The following is a 20,589-nucleotide window of genomic DNA, read 5'->3' on the forward strand; positions in this document are numbered from 1 at the left end:
CCATGACAATGTGCTAAATATGACACTAAAATACTCTCTTCCGCCACAATATATTGAAACGGCGTCCACTGTATATCCCACACTACCATACACGTGGCCTCAGAATTCAAAACACACACATACTCGGCACGTAAATATATAAAACAATGCCGTGCAAGCTAATTAGCCTAGCAAGCCTTGTTGTTGAGTGAGTCCTACCTCCTTCCGGGTCTCGGCCATCTCCTTCACTGATTGGTTGTTAGCTGTTGTGCGTAAGCACGTCATCACGTAACGCTGGTTGTTGTTAGTGAGTGTGTTGAGCCGAGGCTGAACGGAGCCAAGCTTGGAAAATCGATATATCGAAACTTTGCGACCACGTTTCATGTTTATTTCGAGGAAATAATTTATCGCGATAGTTAGTTATCGTTATCGTTTTATCGCCCAGCCCTAGGATGAGGTACAATTTACAGTAAGGTGTATGCGTTGCAGTGCAAATGCTTCTTACTGTTGCGCTCCAGAGACCGTTACTGTACCATACAATATACAATTACTTATGGGCAGTTCTCAGAAGGATGGGGTTGGGTGAGGGTTTCATTCATATGATCAAAGTATTATACACTGAGCCTTCGGCCATGATCTTAACGGGAAAGTTCTGTTCGCCACTCTTCTCTGTCTCGCGTTCTTCTAGACAGGGTTGTCCTCTTAGTCCCGGACTCTTCGCTTTATCCCTCGAACCCCTAGCTCAATACATAAGACAATCCCAAATTATGTCTCCTATTTCAATTCAGGGCACACATCATCATATTAGCTTATACGCAGATGATGTACTCCTGTTTATGCAAAATCCCTCCATCTCTCTACCTCATCTGCTCGGCGTGATAGATGAATTCGGCAGCCTGTCCGGCTTTAAGATCAACTGGCCAAAATCTGCTTTTCTTCCACTTAATGAGCCTGCGAAGGCTACCATCTTACCGGCAAACATGCTTATGGTGGAGCACTTTAAATGTCTCTGGATTGAAATATTCCCCACTATAGGCCAGACGGTAAGGTATAATTACTCCAGCTTGGGTGACAGGATTACGAATGACTTTAACAGATGGTCCAAATTAAAAAATTCATTACAGGCCCGTGCGTCAATAATTAAAATGAATATTTTACCCAGAATTAACTTTATCAGCTCCATGCTCCCGTTACCTCCTCCTGTTGGTTACTGGCAGAAATTGCACTCTGCCTCGTATAAATTCGTTTGGAACAATAAACGCCCGCGCTTGAAGAGATCAACTGCCCAAAGGAGTAAACTCGATGGGGGCTTAGCATTTCCAGACTTTAAATATTATTTTCAGGCTTTCTCTCTGAGACCTTTGATCACTTGGTTTGATGCTCAAGCAGCTGTATCTTGGCGACCATTGGAGGAGAAGTTGGTGTCCCCATATAGACTTCAGGATATTGTGTATACCAACATATCAATTAAACAATGTAAATTAAGATTTGGCCCTTTAATCACACATGTGATCCAAACTTGGCGTGACACTCAGAAAGTGGGTACAAACCGCCATCAATGGCACACGCATTCCCCTCTATTTAATAACAATCTTCTCCTTATTGAACAACAACCTATTAGGTACCCTAGATGGGAAAAGAAAGGTATCCACACATTGGGGGATATCTTTGATAACTCTGGCCTCCGATCTTTCCAGGATATATCCAACGGATATGATCTCCCCGGAACCTCCTTTTTCTTTTATTTACAAATAAGAGCAGCTCTGAAGGCTCATGGCGTGCCATGGGATGCTCCACTAGTGCATCACCGCTTTCACAAGTTCTTTTATGACAAGGAGACATCGAGAGGCTTTGTCTCTGACTTTTATCGCCATTTACTCATGACCTCGTATAAAGAGCTCCCCCTGGATACGATTTGGAGAAAGGATGTTCCGGAGTTGGATGTAGATTTTGATTGGGATGCAGTCTGGGAAAATGTTCGGTTATCCTCACACAACCCAGATCACCAACAGATTCATCTGAATTTTATTCACAGGACTTATTTAACCCCTAGACGATTGAATTCAATGGGTCTCAGACCTGACTCTCTGTGTACCTTGTGTCCAAGTGGCGCCACAGGTACATTTATGCATATGTACTGGGAATGCCCTCCTGTTGTGATTTTTTGGGAAAATGTTACATATCAGCTCTCAGACATTTTCTCTCTAACCATACCTGTATCTCCTTCTGTACTATTACTGAATGATCTCTCTAAATTACCGACCTCTATACAGGTGAAAAAACTAATTTTGGCCGGCCTCACAGCCGCAAAAAAATTGATTGCCTCACGTTGGTTTCATCCAGATAGACTCTGTCCAAAGGTATGGTTTCTCACCTACCTTGACGTGATCTATTTGGAGATATCCACGGCACGTGTTATAGGGGTTAGGGAATCTGATATCGTAATTTGGTTGGCTACAGTGGCAAAGTTGAGGGAACGCATATAAGTTTGGAAATGTTTGTTTAGATTCTTGTTTTTTTTTTTTTTTTTTTTTTTTGCTGAGTGATGTATTGTGATGTATTATGAGTGTGACTCATGTTGAGGTCCTGGGGTGAGCGGGGGGAGGGGGGGGGGGGGGGGGGAAGAGAACGAGCGAGTGTCCATGTTAGGATGATCACTGTACAGTTGTATCAGTGGTTGTCTTGTCATTAGGGGTGGGAATCACCAGTTTCATCATGATACGATACGATATCGATTCTTTGGACAACGATACGATATTTGCCGATATCACAAAGTCTCTCACGATACAATACGATACGATTAGATTCAGGTGCCTGGGATCGATATGAGATGATATCATATGCCCATTTAACACAATCAGTTATGAGACTCGCCACAGGATTTTCAAAATAAGAGTATCGATATGAATCGATCTTATTACATCGCATCGATCCGATTCGATCGTTGATAATTACATCGATGTATCGATCTGGATCGATGTATCGTCCCACCCCTACTTGTCATGTGGTGTTGAGTAAGTCTTTTTATGTATTGTTGTTGTTGTATTGTGATATGTTTTGTTTCATGTTGGAAAAAAGAAAAGAAAATAAAAATATTTGATAAAAAAAAAAATATATATATATACAATACGCTATAGTGCAATGCACGTTAAAAAATGCACGTTTTTTTTTTAAGGGAATCGAACTTGTCACAAACGGACCATAGGATCGACAGCCAAGCAGCGTCGAGCTAGTTGTCAATGGTAAAAAAGGGGGGATTACTGCTACATAATGCTGCCGCGACGGAGCTCCGCCGCGACAATATTATTAAACAGCGGCTCGGTCATTGAAGTGGGAAAAGTGAGCCGTATTGTATATTAAGCGGTGAACCACAGCAGCCTCGTTGCCGCGTCCTGGGGCTGCCGCGGGGCGTGGCCGCGGCGGGTCACGTGCCTGTCGGGGCCAATCAGGCCTACCCCGGAAATAGGAACGGTTGCTGAACTGATACAGGCGGCCCGGTCGCCAATGGTGCAGAGGTTCGTTTAGTGACAAAAAAGCAATAAATCAAATTGTGCCTTCACTTGTGGGCATTGATCAAAGTAAATAAACAACCATATCAAATAAAAAACATGAATTACACCTGACGAAAATAGCTTCTGTGGTCCAAGCCTGAATACAAACTAATATACCTGGAGCTTTGTATGATACGAGTGCTCAACCCACTTTAGGTTGTGTGACAGAAAGACCAACATGTCGACACTCGTTTTGCTTACAATAAAGCCAGCTTTGGGAGTTGACATGGCAGGGATGAGATATTACTGGGCCTCCGGATCCAGAGGGCATTCTATTACTTTGTGCCACTCAGATACTAGCCTTGTGCCCACCACACCTTCAGTGTACCCAGATACCAGCCTTGTGCCCACACCTTCTCTCTCTGTGTATTTTTTTCACACCATCATACCTTGATGACATAATACCCCGGTATACGGTATGACTTTCATTTTCATCATCATCATTTTCAACCCGTGTTACCAAGTAAACAAATCATCGTTAGCTCTCAGAATGGTAGTCAGAAGCCTGCACCGTTAGCGTTAGCATGTAGCCTAGCCATGGCAGACTATTTGATTCCTTAAGGGCTTGAAATTGCCTGGGTTTTGGTCCTCCCGAAATGCTCCCGCTGTTTGGCTACTTCTATGTGCAGTGAAAACTACTCGAATTCTTTATAACCTAGTCATTGATTTAATTCAGGGTAATCTAAGATTAGCCGCAGAGCTAACGCTAGTTAACGTGAGCTAACGCTAGTTAATCAAGCTCACAGAGAGAGATAAACAGCTGACAGCGGATAGTACAGGACGGTACAAATACAATAAAAAGGCGGGTGGGGGCTGTTGTGTAAACCTTGTACTCTTTAGTTCACATATAATAGACTGATTATTTGCTTGCTCCACTAGTGCACAACAACACAAACCAACTCTAGTTAACACAACGCTTTACGTTATTTTCACAGCACTGTCGAAACATTACCGTAAAACGTGAACACCGTTGTGACCCACTCGCTCCACTAGTGAGGACTGGTCTCGCCCTCTGCTGGCACGCGTGTGCACTACACTCAAAACTCCGTTTCACTGTAATAGAAACTGAAGCGCATCTGTGATTTTGACGGTGACGGTATTGATTTTCAATACCGTCGGGATTTCTAAATACCCTGGTATACCGTCATACCGCCCAAGCCTAGTACCCAGATACCAGCCTTGTGCCCACACCTTCTCTCTCTGTGTACCCAGATACCAGCCTTGTGCCCACACCTTCTCTCTCTCCGTGTACCCAGATACCAGCCTTGTGCCCACCAGGCCACGTGAGCGGATCGGCGCGGCCGAGAAATCCGCTCTTCGCTCTTTAAAGCTTGGTCCGCTCCGCTAATCGCTCATGTTGACCCCGCCCCCAAGTCGCTCTCCGCTCGCTCCCCGCTCACCTTGAATCGAGCGCTCCCCGCGCCAGATCGCTCGGCAGTTTTTTTTTCTTTTTTTTTTGGAGCATGGTGTAAATTAGCTCAAACTACAACAGTCTACACCCCCTGGGCCCCTTAACAATTGTTTGTATTGAGCCGCATTGTAATTGTAGCCATTCTGCAATGTTAAATAACGTTGTTTATCCATTCACTAGCTCTATTAAGCGATGATAGGCTAGCCGAGCCACAATGCTATGGTCGCTGCCATTAACGTTAGCATGTAAGCTAACGTCAACAACAATGGCGTCGATACTTTTTCTAACAGGAGTGAGTGTGGGCGTCATAGATATCTATGGTGGGCGTCTCTACAGTGACGAAGCCTGAACAGGATATCACAGGTTCACCCTTCTCTAGGGCTGTCTTAAATGCTTCGAAGCTTCGAACGTTCGATTCGATGGCACACGCTTCGAACATTAAAAAAAAATCGAAGTATAAAAAAAAAAAAAAATGATTTTTTTTTTTACTTCGATTTGTGTGTGTGTGTGTGTGTGTGTGTGTGTGTGTGTGTGTGTGTGTGTGTGTGTGTGTGTGTGTGTGAACTACACATCCCAGTTAGGACAGCCGAATCCCGTCCAATCTTTCGCCGTCGACTAAAGACTCACTTCTTCAACCATTATCTGAAATGATAAAAAAAAAAAAAAAATCTAACCGTGACTAACCTTACTGTCATGCACTTGTCCTAATAAACTAACCTACACTGTAACACGCAACACTTTGATGAACATTGTTACTCAGCTGATAGAGTTGTACCCTTCTTGCCGTCTTGTCGTACAGAACTTGTAAGTCGCTTTGGATAAAAGCGTCAGCTAAATGACTAAATGTAAGTGTGTGTGTGTGTGTGTGTGGGTGTGTGTGTAGGTGTGTGTAGGTGTGTGTGTGTGTGTGCGCGCACCTTGTAGAATTCCACACATAAGAAAGAAAGATACTGGGATGAATAAACAAAATAGGAAATAAAATGTAGAAATGCATGCAATACATAAATAAATATGAATCTCCATATATGAAATATAACATTTAGATAAGGTGCTACTGAGATGTTTTGGTGAGTTCTTTGTTTTTTTGTGGAAGTTGCCCTTCTTAAAAATGCATGAACATTCACTGATAATTGGTCTGTAGTGGAGTCTACAAGGTCTACATTGCCGGACCATGTAGAATCTGGACCTTGTAGACTGACATAATTCTGTGCATAGTTTAGTCTACACAGGCCATATTTCAAATAATCAAAATCTTACTTCATTAATCTTAAACATTCTTGATTTGGGGGATTGGTAGTTCCCATGAAATCTGAAGTTGTTCAAACGACAACAGCGATCCACCTTGAATTAAATCACACAGCCGAGTGAAACCTTGTTGGATGAGTCAGTCACGAAAGGGGCTACTTAATTAATGAATCCAACTAGGGCTGGGCGATATGGAAAAAAATCATATCGCGATAACGATATGATAATTTTATTTTATTTCTCGATATCGATAATTATCTAATTGTTATAAGTATAATTTTTTTTTTTTTTTTTTTTTAACAACAGATGTATGTTTATTTTGCAGCAATTCTTTGTCATTGCCGCCATCTTTAGTGTTACATCCCCTCACACTCCAGTTCTCAGGCTGCAGCTGGTTTAAAAGCTAAAGTAAACCGGCTTCTCTGCTGGCTGTGGCTCCAGAGGAGTTGAACAGTTCTGGCTCTGCTAGTTTATTTTCGATCTTTTGGCGCTTTTTTGGTGGACAAACCACTGCACATGTGCACTGTGACTCGTGACTGGAGTCTAGTTCTGCTAGCACACATAGCCTACTGTGTGTACAGACGGTTTCAAAATGTATTTTAAATTAGAAAGCAAACAAAATAAATGGACAAGAGAAAAAGAAATCTGAATTTGGTCAGTATTGTCATTTGGACAAGCAAAGCCATTACTTTAAGTTGCAGGCAAGAAAGACAAGTCTGTCCACTGTCTCTGGTTTTAAAACTGCCCTGTTGCAGGTAAAACAAAAATAATAATAAAAAGAAAAAAAAGAAAAAAAAGATTTTTCGATTTTTTTTTAAATTCCGATATTCGATATCGATTATTAAAATATATCGCGATATTTATCGTTATCGTTATATCGCCCAGCCCTAAATCCAACCCACTTTATTTATAGAGCACATTTAAAAACAACAACGTTTACGAAAGTGCTGTACAAGTCCCACAACATAAGATAAAAAAAAAAAAAAAAATATTAAAATCAGCTCGGCCCCGAAGCTTCGATTGCCAAAAAAAGCTTCGAAGGTCAGCCCTACCCTTCTCATTGGTTGAAAATGGCCTTCATGTTTGTACATCGCCATCTGTTGCTTTGGCATTGTACTGCATGTATATATTACATCAACAGTGTTAAACCACTGTGAGCGTCCTGGAGTGGATTGGAGCGGAGGAGAACTCTCGCTCCGGACGTCGCGCCGACTCATTTTAAAACCCACTCCTCGCTCACGTCAAAACCGCCTGCTCCGCTCCCCGCGCCGCTCACGCTCCGATCCGCTCACATGGCCTGGTGCCCACACCTTCTCTCCGTGTACCCAGATACCAGCCTTGTGCCCACACCTTCTCTACGTGTACCCAGATACCAGCTTCGTGCCCACACCTTCTCTGTGTACCCAGATAGTAGCCTTGTGCCCACACGCCACACCTCTCTGTGTACCCAGATACCAGCCTTGTGCCCACACCTTCTCTCTCTGTACCCAGATACCAGCCTTGTGCCCACACCTCTCTCTGTACCCAGATACCAGCCTTGTGCCCACACCTTCTCTCTCCATGTACCCAGATAACAGCCTTGTGCCCACACCTTCTCTGTGTACACGTGGCCATGGAGCACTAGTCAGCTCATTGCTTCACCGACAGGTCAGGTCAGTATGATGTGTGATATGAAAGGGGAGGGGTTAGAACGTCAGTAGGGCAGGCCCTTACTCTCCTCAGTGTTATTATCCTATTCAAAGAACACGCCAACATTTTGGGACATTTGCTTATAGTCTTCTCCATTCATTGTGCTAAGCTAACATGCAGCCAGATAGCTTTCTACTGAACGCACACAGAGAGGAAACTGGTGGTATCCATCTTCTTGTCTCTCTCTGGAAAAGACGATAAGCTAATTTCTCAAAATGTTGGCATGTGCCTTTAAGACTAGGTCTATATGCTTCTAGTGATTTACCTTTTTACAAGTTATGAGTCCGTCAACTCAACATATTGGGTTATTTTACGTTGATATTGTTAAACTATTGCAAAGACAAATACAATGCATTTTCACAATGACAAACTAATTATTATAAGTCAATTATATTTGTAGGGTGAAAGCTGGCAAGTCTTTCAAATACTTATGTCAGAATGTATGTGAATTAAGCATTAGCAGATGCTTGGCTTTATACAGCATTAACAGACACTGTAAAATGGCTAAAAAACAGTGTTAACAAGTGAGAATTTGTCCTGACACCGAAACAATTTTATCATGTACTGCCAATTACATTAGTCCTATATTTCACAACAACATTAAACACAAAGGCCATGTCATGGCACAAGTCGGTGCTTAAATGCCAGTCAGCTGGTTGGACTCAAACTACCCCAAAATCGTCTTGACATGTGCAACAGCTCTTTGAACATTGTCGATCCACAAAGTCATTGTCCATCGAACCTACTGAAGAATGCAGCATGGAGACAGGTAGGCCCATAAGCCAACAAAGGCTGCCGACATCACCAATTAACTTCAAAGAAAACAAATGAGCACAGGTCTACAGTATAAAGAGAGGTAACTAGGCTAAAGGAAATCCTACTTTGACCCGAGTAGTAGTCACTTCCCTTTTCAGCCCCAACTCAATAAGATGACAAGATGACATTCTAAACTCAAACAGAGAGCTCTGCAAGGGGCAAAAAAAACCAAGTGTAAATGTCACGCGTTGAGGTCCGTTACAGCTGCAGTTGGGCACCAGGATACTTAAAAACAAGAGGAGAGGAGCTCATCGTCAGCCACACCTGGAATGTGAAGATAATGTGTACAACACCCCTATAAACTGCAGGAGTAAAGCAGAATTTATTTCTGACATATAGAAACAATATTCAAGACCTGCGGCTACACCCCTGGCTCAATGACACCACCAGAGCACAGAGGAGGATCTGGAGGCAGGCTGAGCGCAGGTGGAAAACAGCCCATCTACGGATCTCACTGGAGATACTCAGGGACAGCCAGCAGACCTACCAGAGAGTGGTGAAAAGTGAGAGAGCTATACTTCTCCAGCGTAATTGCCAAAAATGCACAAAACCCCAGAGTATTATTCCAGACCATAAACTCTGTTGTCTACCCCTCTTCCAACACTATCCAGGATCCATCCCCTGCCAAATGTGAGGAATTTCTGTCCTTTTTCTGTGAGAAAGTGAATAATATCAGAAGAAACACTCAGGACCTAGCCACCACGCTGGGATGCACATCAAATCTCCCCAATTTCAACCCTATCCCAATGTCCTCCCTCTCCCGAGCTGGCCTCCTCACTGAAGCCTGCGTCATCCCCCTTGGACCCTGTCCCCGCCCACCTCTTCAAGGAGGTGTTCCACACAGTCGGTCCACACATCCTCTCTATCATCAACAGCTCACTGGCTACTGCTACAGTTCCATCCACCTTTAAACATGCAGTAGTCCAGCCCCTCTTTAAAAAAACATAGCTTTGACCCCACCCTCAGCAACTATAGACCAATATCCAAATTACCATTCCTGTCCAAACTACTGGAAAAAGCTGTCCTCACTCAACTGCTCCCCTACCTCCACCAAAACAACATTCTGGAGAAATTCCAGTCCGGCTTCTGGGCTGGCCACAGCACTGAGTCCGCCCTCGTAAAGGTACTGAATGACCTACTCCTCATCACCGACTCTGGGAAATGTGCTGCACTGGTCCTCCTCGACCTAGGTGCAGCCTTCGACAAGGATCGACCACACCATCCTCATCAACCGCCTCCAGCAGGGGGCGGGCATCACAAACACCGCCCTGGCTTGGTTCAGGTCCTACCTGGAAAACAGAACCTTCTCAGTGAACCTAACAAACTGCTCCTCCCAGAAAGCAAACCACCCACGGAGTCCCACAGGGTTCGATCCTGGCTCCCATTCTCTTCAACCTCTACATGCTCCCCCTCAGCCAAATAATCACCCGACACAACATCTCCTTCCACTGCTATGCCGATGATACACAGATCTACTTACCACTCACCACAGATGACCCCTCTGGATTAACCCGACTAAAGAAAACTGTCTGGGAGATATCAAAGAGTGGATGTCACAAAACTTAATGCAGTTAAATGAGAGCAAAACTGAAATAATTCTGTTTGGCACACCCACCTCTGTCACCCAGATAACCAACAACATGGGCACTCTGTCCACCCTGATAAAACCTGGGGGTCTTTTTTGACTCCGAGCTGAAACTCGACAGACCAGTGCCTCAGTCCTGCTTCCTCCAGCTGCGCACCATTGCAAAAATAAAAACATTCCTCTCCCCCAGCGACCTTCAAAGAGTCATCCTCACCCTCATATTCTCACGACTGGACTACTGCAACGCCCTCTACTCTGGTGTTGGCGCAGACAAATACATAAACCGCCTCCAACTCGTCCAGAACGCAGCCGCCAGGCTCGTGACGGGCACCAAGATGAGGGACCACATCTCCCCAGTCCTTGTATCCCTACACTGGCTCCCGGTAAAACAGCGAATACATTTCAAAATCCTCATGTTCACATACAAAGCCATAAACGGTCTCACCCAGGGAGCGAAATTAACTTTTTGATTCACCGGCCAGTGGCGGGTAGATGGGAAGAGTCTACCCGCCAAGCATATTTCTTACCTGCCAAATTTTTTTTTATTAAAAAAAAATATATATATATTTTATATAAAAAAAAAAAATTAAATAAAATATATATTATATAATCATACTTGTAGTTGTATTATCTGCGAGACATCGCCACCACGCAATAAGTCAAAATGCTTGCTATCTGCAAACAGCTCCACTGTCTGTGTGTATACTTGAGTAGCCTCCAGCTCCAGCAAGGATTCTCCGGCCCTGCAGCTAGACCCTATATTCAGCTAGACCCTACATTCAGCATGCAAGGATTCTCCGGCGATGCAGCTGGACCTATTTATAACGTTACCGTTCTTTTGTCAAATCACATTCAACATGCCCTCAGCTAGAATACGCATTCAATCAATGTTATAAGACATTGATATCAGGAGCTATCTGTAGCTACTGCTAGCCCGGTAGATAACGTTAAGACAATTTAGTTTACTGGGACAGATCTATCTATCGTGAGCTAGCTAACGCGAGCTAACGAGGGACCGGAGGTAGAGCTGCCGCGGTATTGATGTTTTCCTTACCGCACAAATTTTCAAAAAATGTCCTACCGCCGCGGTTATTGCACACACACACACAAAAAAAAAGTTTGAATGCATTTTTTTTGTAGTCTACTCTTTATAGCATATAGCCTGCCTCTAGTCTAAATGTCTATCTTTAGAGGATGACTTTGCAGCATGAATATTGTTTGGGATTCGGCATGCACGCATTTGTTATTAAAAGTGAAACACTGATTCGAAGTCTCCCCTCGGTGTCGCGAGCAGGGGTGGTAGCGGCGCGCCCGCCGGTTACCCCCCCGACCCTTTCTTCTTCTTATTATTATAACGTTACTACTTATGATTACAAAGGCATTCGATTTGTGGCATTAACGTTAGTATAGTTACACGTTCGTATTTACCGGACCATAGCAAGGCAAGCGTTACTCAATTAATATCTAAGTTCCTTTCTTTGCTCAGAGCGTGCCGAGTTGTACCCATTCTGCGGTCTGTTAATAAAGTTTTCAATCAGACAAGTGTATAGAACGAAGGGCTTTTATTATAACATTTCGTTGCAGTAAAATCATTATGCCTCGTTCCCTGAGGAGCGACGGCGTCGGTAATCCACTCCGGTCTCCGGTGGGAGCTAACGTACTATTAGCCGTGTTGTGACTATGAGCTCTGATCAATGGCTCATGGCTGAGATTCAGGAAGTAAAAGCACTTCGCGTATCTCTTCTGACCAATCAGTGGTCTGCAGTGTTTCATGTGACTTTTCTGGTACCCAATAGGGTCGCTTGGAATCTCGACAGAGAAGTAGGGTATATCTGCAGAGCCGCAAGCCCAACGAGAGCGTAATAATAATAATAATAATATAATAAAAAACAGCGGTGATGCCGGTATTCAGCCCAACGCTGCGGTGGGCATGATGTAACAGCGATACCGCGGTAATACCGATACCGCGGCAGCTCTAACCGGAGGTATTATGCACTCGAGTAGACTATTGCTGGAGCATTTGTTGATATCAGCAGCTATCAGTAGCTAGCCAGCTAGATACCGTTAGACAATGCCTCGTCATGTATTAAACTAAAAGTGAATAGTTGACTGGGTCATTGTTTAAACAGTAACGTTAGCTCTTGGAGGTCCGATATAGACTAGAGCAGATGGAAGTAAACAAGCCAAATGATAGCTTCTGATTGGTCATTTGCTTTTTTTCTCATGAAACCAGTCACGTCACTCTACTGTGATTGGACCTAGTGCGATGTGGGACTTGTAGTTTTTTAACGATCTCGCGGCGGAGAAAAAAAAGACGAGCGGCTATAATCTGTACTCGCACAAGAGTATCGTTATGAAGTTATGAACTACACGTCTACACGCCACACGGCGGGCAGCCCTCTAAGTGTCATGCGCCAAAGGTAAAAACAGCCCGCCCCTGGCGGGCGGCGGGCTTTAGTTTCGGTCCCTGGACTCTCACCCCAGCCTACATAAAAGAACTCCTGGTCCAATCAACCAGCTCCAGATCCCTCCGTTCAAACAACCAAATCTGCCTAAAAATCCCCCACACAAGACTGGTGACAAAGGGAAACCGGGCTTTCGCAGTCGCAGCACCGACCCTCTGGAACAAGCTCCCACTCAACCTGAAATCTGCAAGCACCCTACGGACCTTTAACACTTTAAGACTCTGTTGATGAAATGTAAATTCAGATCACTAAAACGAGAATTCTCATGATGGGCATTCAACCCGCGGGCTGATTATCTCTTCAAAGTGTTAAGGCCATGCTCAAAACCCACCTATTCGCCATAAACAATCCATGAGCTAGTTATTTTTTTTGTATTGTTGTATGTGTGGTGTATTATGTCAGTCTGTTCTCTATCCGATTGGTTCGACTGCCTGTATTTTTTCTGTTTTTCGTTCGCGTCTTTTGTTCGTTTCTCTTTCTCCCGGGATGCGCCCCGGGCCGATGTAACTATTGGTTGAGGGGCGCAATATAAATAAATGTATCATATCATATCAACGATGGTACTTGGAATGGGAAACGACAAACGACGTGTGTTCCGTAGGGCTGGGCGATATATCGAGTATACTCGGATGTGTCGCGGCTTGTTCTACATGATGTAGTAAATTACTATATCGTGAACATCGAGTATATGTTACCACGTCAGTTTCTAAGTCGCCATGGCTGAGATGAGACTGACTTGCTTGCTTTAGCGCACCAACGGGCTAACGTTAGCCGCTAAGCTAACTAACGTTCTAACGTGACTCCACGGCACCAGTTCCATTAGTGAGGAAAGGGGGGGGGGTTATATTGACGAGGCTGGACAGAGGTTCAAAGATAACTTCACAGGCTATTCGTTTCTTTATCCATCGGGCTGCTCCAGGTTCCAACTCAGTGTGTTGACAATGACATCCTGGTGTGACATTATCAACTATGGGTCAGCAACTTAGGACGCTCAAACATCACGCTCTCGCTCTACGTTCAATTATTTAAAGTAGCCAAATATTTAAAGTAGCCAAACGTTACACTATAAATACTAACTGGATAGTTGATGATAAACATTTAATATCACTAAAACATTCTAAAATCATTAAGTGTGCTATCATGGTTTAATGCAAACATATGTTGCAGGGACTAGTATAATCATCATATTGGCGTGACTGTATGCATCAAAGGGTTAAATCAAACACTTAAGTGCTTTAGAGGAAATAATATCGCGATATATATAGTGTATCGTGAGCCAAAAAATCATTTAGAGGCCGTATCGCCCAGCCCTAGTGTCCGGCAGTGTGGCTACATGGGTAGAGCTCCGGACTCATGATCGGAAGATCACCGGTTCGAGCCCCGGTCAAGGCTGCTGTTGGAAAGTGGTGTTGTCCAGCAAGGGGCACTCTGTCCTCTGGACTAGTCAGTAACAATGCCCCTATTACGGTGATCGGGACACCGTACAGCTGGACACTGTACAGCTGCGCGTGCAGTCCTTCGGATGAGATGCTAAACCGAGGTCCTGACTGAATTCGGTCGTAATGAGTAGGGGGTTCCTCGATGTTCCTGGAAAAATTCCCAATCAGGTCTCTGACATCAACACATTGACCGCCAGCAGCAGGGGGCGCCGATACCCGCTAGGTCTTTATTCAATGGATATAGTTTTAGACTGACATTTGCGAGTGCTTAAAATATATTTTATATTATATGGGTCTAATAACGCCGTAGAGTCTCAGTGAGTTGCTTCTAGTCAACATGCGCAAGACAGTTTTTTCATCCGTACATTTCCGTTTTGAATAGAGTGGTTTGGGTGTTTTTCAGTAATTCCATGAAAAAGACGAGAAAGGCATTTTGCTGTAATCCAGTAATCACGTTGTAATTTTTCAACTGATTATCTAATCATCCTGAAATCAACGCTAGATCATCATTATTATGTCTCCTCGTCCATACATGAAATGACCGTCGTAGCGGGGCGCTGAAGGGTATACCAGAGGCTGCAGCTATGAATTATGAGTAGATATAGCGAATAAACGAAATAACGATCCCAAAAACGAGTTTCTGGCGCTCAACAACGAGTTAACTCGTTTCCGGCGCAGATTGTGTTAAGGCGACCTAATCATCCCTTCCCCTTATTGGCTGGCATCAATCCCAGTCTCCTGAACCGTTCAGTCATTGTGTAGTGTGATGTGTGCCGGGTGCCAGTGTATGGCAGCCATTGAGCATGCATAGCCCAAGGTTGGGTGCTACCAGTGGTGGTGAAGGAGGCAATTTTTCCACCCTACGTTGTAGCTAGCCATACCACTGATGAAGGACATTGTCCGAAACATGTCTGCTTTTGATTCAGGCTGCCAATAAAAAACATTGAACCTGTGAGTGCTGGTCCGGCTACCCTGCTTTGATATACTGAACTTTATGGGATTACAGCACCCAGTGTGAGAACTTGTGAGCGCGGTCTAACTCGACTATATCCACCCTACGTTGTAAAATGCTTTTGAGTCTGAGAAAAGCGCTATATAAAATGTAATGAATTATTATAGGTGTATTTTCAACTGGCACTTATTTCAGGAATCATTTAGAGAAATCCAAATGTATATTTGATCATTCATTTAGGCAAAAAAACTATCTTGATTCATGAATAGAAAAAAACCCAATGTACAAGGTAGGGCTGACCCCTATTAATAGATTAGTCGACTAATCGGTCGAAAGGAGCCGTAGTCGACTGGCCAACCTCTTAGTCGAATATAATAAAAAAAAAAAAGTATAATTTTTTCCAATAGAAGAGGCCTAGAAGCGTGGCTAACGCTAATGGCACGCATACCAGAGGCTAACTGCCTTCGAAAACAGGCACAGAGGCACTGAAAGAGGATTTCACCCATCTAATGAACAGACTAGACTAGACAAATATCAAGATGTATCCATCAGTGGACCAATTGCATGCTTTTGCAGAGGACAAGAAGCCTTCAGTCGACTCCTTCAGACATTAAGCACCCCCCACAGTCCAAATGGAATGATAAATAAAAAAATATATAAATTATACGTTTTTATTTTTTTTTGTAAGTCGACCAATAGTCGACTAACGGCAAATTTTGGCCAATCCTAGTCGACCATCCAAATCCTTAGTCGGCGACAGCCCTAGTACAAGGATATACGGTCGGTTAACCAATCATTTTAAATTAACTGGATATTAACAGTTGAAGGTTAATTAAAAAATTTACATTATTTTGTATCACTTTAGACATTCACCTTATAAAATGAACAGGAGATAGTAATAAGTGAAGAGCGAGGTCTAGACCAGTAGAGTTGCTGCCAGTGCCGAGAAACAGCTGAGGCTAAAGAAAAAGAATGAGAAGCTTGGTTCATTTATTTGATCTCGTTCCGACTCAAACGCTTCACTAGCGCCAACCAACCTCACGCATTGAGAGTGACGAAAGTGTTGCTAGCTAGTAGCTACCAATGGTGAGTAAAGTAGAGTCGTCATGGAGGCAGGCTGTATTTCTGTAGTTAGATAACAATATATTATGCACTAGCAGGCATTGTTGTGATGAGGAGCAGCAGTGTTAACTCATGGATGATGGCTGTGTGGAGCCCATGTGCTGGTGTCTGGTAAGTTGTAACATTACATGGATTTGTATCGTCGTGTTGAGAGAAATAATTAGAAATGGGCAGAATATGCGTGGCACAAGGCATCCCTGGACAGTCATCATGGCAGACCACTTTGGAAACCACTGTTGTAGGCTACCTGTTGAACCTTATGGTAACCGTTATATATATATATAAATTAAATAAAAACACAGCTAACCAGTTTTCAACCGATTAATGAGTAGATAGTCAGCCTTCAAAATAACAGTTATGCACATCCATGCACCTGCAGACAGTCCCCTGAGAGCATGTAGTGTGTGGTGCTAGTAATCATTGTAATGGAAACAAAGTAGCAATGATTACTGGAAACAGAAGAAGCTTTATTAGTCACCAGAAGCAGCGATGGGAGAAACTATCAAATCAAGTGGTCTCTTGTGTATTGTTTCTTGGCAAAATAGCACTGAAGAAATGCTTGTGATGATTATTTGGCTTATGAATGCTAAGGTCACTTGTTATATTAATATGCATTACATTTATTTACACATGCAAGCTCAACCATTGTACTCGTCAGGACTGAGTCGATTCTGGACTCTGTTCAATCCACATACCGCTAATATGACAACAAACAGCAATACCTTCTGTGCATTACCAGCTACATAAATAAACAAACCCGATGTAAATGAGTGATGTGGCCAATCCAAGCTGTGTTTGTCAACAATATAAAGTAGTGCCGAGTCCGACTCTTGTGGTTGATCTGAACAGATATAGAATAGGAGACAGCTCTGTGTGTAGATCTCCCTTACTGGGCCTCTTAAGTAATTTGGATTAAGCAGATTACCCATGATAATACATTTAAGAATAACTTTCCGCTGCAGTGCCTCTTTGGGCCTGAAGGCTTTAGGTCCCACGGTTTCATCAGGGCCTCTAAAACTCTCATTACTTCTCGTCTGAGAAACACACACACAAAATCAAGTAAGCCTAAAATAATGTTGCTTCATAATTTGCTTTTTTCTCATTCTGGAGGAACACAGACCCTATTCAAAGCCCCTAGCGTGTCTGGTCTCAGCCGCACATGAAATAACTTCCCCTTATTATGCAACATTGTTTGAGCTCTCAAAGTCAAACTACACTTGTATCATATAGTTATGGTCAACATAGATTAACCTTGGGAGCGCAGTACATTTGACCTCTACCCACTCTAACACCACTGGGGCCTTCGTGAGGCTTCATGTGTATGTATACATTCCTAAGCACTACACAGGCTACACTACAGGGAGGACTCAGTACTCATAACAACTAAATGCTCCCATTGTAAATGGCCGCGACACAAAGACCCCATGACATGAGTGGAAAAACGAGGCGTTCGGATTGGTCAACGTTTCACTTTTAAGTTGTTCTGTGCTACAACATATTTCTCTGTTAAGCAAGAGTCTTGTTTTATAAGTCATCTTATTCTTGGCCTCATTTCAAAATTGCCTCGAGTAGTCAACGTTGGGACAGTAGAAAGGATAATGGTCGAGAGGAACGACCCATACGACGTGCAATGAGCGCTGGCGGCGGCTCGGGGAGAGTGGGAGTAAATGATTGGTGTGAAGCCTGGACAAGCAGCGGCTAGGCTACAAGCAGGTGCATTCATTCATATTGTGAAGACAAGGTCACTCACACGGACACAAAGGAAACGTACACATCACATATGCAGGGCGCATAAGAAATACAAGGGGTTAGCCTGTAGGACAACTGCTAAACCCCCCCCCCCCCCCCCCCCCCCCAACACCATATCAGGACATACAACCCTGAAAGTTAGGCCTACTACTTCACAAGCACTGTAAGGTGAACTCCCCGCTCAGTGCTCAGGAATGTGAAGTAATAGTACTTCTCCTCTCTGCGTGGACAGGATGTGGATGGGGTGGGGTTACGTAGCGCCATGCCTTTAGTGCGGAGGGTGCAAGAGTTACCCTATGCAGCCAGAGCCATGTCCCAGCATGGAAATGAGCCTCGTGGACAAAGCCCTCTCGGGCCATTGGCTCCCCGGAATCTAACCACTTGGCTGTCCAGACCTACTGCTTTGGCAGGGACAGACACCGCGGGAACCCCTGATAACTATCAGTCCCATAAAACAAAAGAGTAGACGGGACTTGAAAAAAAAAAAAAAGGCCATGCAAACAGGGCACACTCCAGCCTGTTTGGCATGGCAAGTAAAGAAGAACACTGTTCAACAACGTGACCCATTCCAGAAGTAGCGTATAATTTACGACTTACAAATGGATGCAAACAGGACAGATACTGATGATACTTGATAAGCATCAGCCATTACATCTGCCCATACCCAGGTTAAGCCATGAGCAGCGTGGGTGAGTTCAGTACCCCACAAAGCACCTCCTGCCTGGAGTCAGAGACTGATATGGTATCTTATCTAAGGAAAAGCCAGTAACCATCCGAGGTAAAAGTCATGCAAGAACAACAGTTTACTCATTGCACTAAAAAATAACAACACTGACAATCATTATACATTAGCTAGCTCAACGTCCCCATCTAAATTATTGAACAGGATAAAGTGACATACAGTACATACAGAAGATCTATGGAAGAGGACCCCGTCTGTACAATTAAGCAGTCATATCCTTTCATTACTATGCTAATTATTGCACAAACTACTATACACGTACCACAGACAGTATAAGACTGGGTATCTATGAATAGTACAAAATATAGTCATAGGTGACAACCTAAATTGAATGAGCCATGCTTCGCGGTATGGCTGTCACACATGGAATGTGAAAGATTGAAAGCTAGATAATGGAACACTTAAGGGGCAGCTCAAATGTGTCAATGAGTTACAGATGCCAACAAGAAGAAAAGACAAGAGACTAAAAACAACCATCGGGACTACTAATGAATAAGTTGTTTATAAACCTATCCCTAACCTTAAGCACTACCACAACCTAAAATGTTTAAATAAATTAAAACATATACTGGGTTTGCAATGAGTCTATGTCTATCCCAAAAGACAAGACACAGAGCCTCAAGGTAAAAGAGAACCTCAAGAGAGCCTCTGTAATCTCTGCATCAGTGGTTCTCAAACTGGGGTCGGGGGACATTCAAAGGTCCTTGATGTGATCCCAGGCAGGGACCACCAGAAAGGGGGAAAAATAAGTTAGCTTTTGCTATAATTCTTTAGAACATGAGTCAATTTACACAAATGTCAGCGACGGGTTCTTTGTACAAATTGTGCCTCGAAGTCAGCATGAGTTTGAAAACCTCTGTTCATGGGCACAACCTCGCCACTAAGAATGAAAGTTCAATTTAACAGTCAGGGACAGAGATGGTTAACAACACAAAAGCCTCGCATTCCATTCATTGGGAGGGATGGGGTGATGATGGCCGGCTAGCCACTGTCAACAAGGCCATGTTCAATCTGAGGCCGAGGACTCAGTGTTCCAGGCGCATGTCTAGCCGTCTGCCTTGTGCAGATATAACCCAGCAAGTCAAACCATCGTACAGCAAGATAGAAAACGAAGACATAACAGCCAGCAAGCACAGGGAATGCTAACGATACACCAGCTAGCTGCCGTGTCACTCGTTTAGCAGCAGATGACCCTTGAAAAGGCGAGGAGGGGCCGAGGGGCGCACATGTCGACGGCCAGGCTCTCAGCCTGACTGGACGGAGTCACACGACCATGGCGACCGAAGAAAATAGGCCATCTAACATTAGCTATCTAAAGCCCAACTCACGTTAAGTGTCATGGCTAACAAGAAGACTGAGCTACCGGCAACATTATTATGTCAAGACGGGGAGGATGGATCCTCCTCATCGCTCAAGTTCGACAGTAAAACACAAGACAGAGTCGGGTCCAGTGCTGCTGTCAAGCAACGCGTGGATTCAGATGAATGAGCGAGTAGGTGATCCAGCAGAGCTAAGCACTAGCTAGCAAGTTATTGGCTAGCTAATCCAATTGTATTAACGTTATTACCGAGGATAACGATCAAGTAGACAATAATAACTTATAGCCAACTCGCTTGCTTCTTCTAATGGGGAACCAGGTTTATTTTCATTGACAGTCAGCGCGCCTCCCCTGAGGCCGGGCCTCGGAGCCTCGGACGCGGCGAGCAGCGACCAGCCTCCTCCTCCTCTCAGCTCTCAGGATGAGAGACCCAGTTTTCCGGCATAATCTTCAGGGCCGTTCCCAGGCCTGCTGGGTGAATTACTTAGCTATGCAGTCAAGGAGTGGCTACTATCGTAAAAGAAAG

The 20,589-nt window shown here is 43.9% G+C and overlaps 1 protein-coding gene across 3 annotated transcripts in view; it reads right to left on the bottom strand.

Annotated features, from left to right (window-relative positions):
- Window positions 1-20,589, bottom strand: part of ktn1 (kinectin 1) — a 64,218-nt gene that overhangs the window by 43,449 nt on the left and 180 nt on the right. The window lies entirely within an intron of this gene.

The sequence above is a fragment of the Notolepis coatsorum genome (assembly GCF_963971535.1).
Source record: "Notolepis coatsorum genome assembly, chromosome: 3".
Classification (NCBI taxonomy): Eukaryota; Metazoa; Chordata; class Actinopteri; order Aulopiformes; family Paralepididae; genus Notolepis; species Notolepis coatsorum.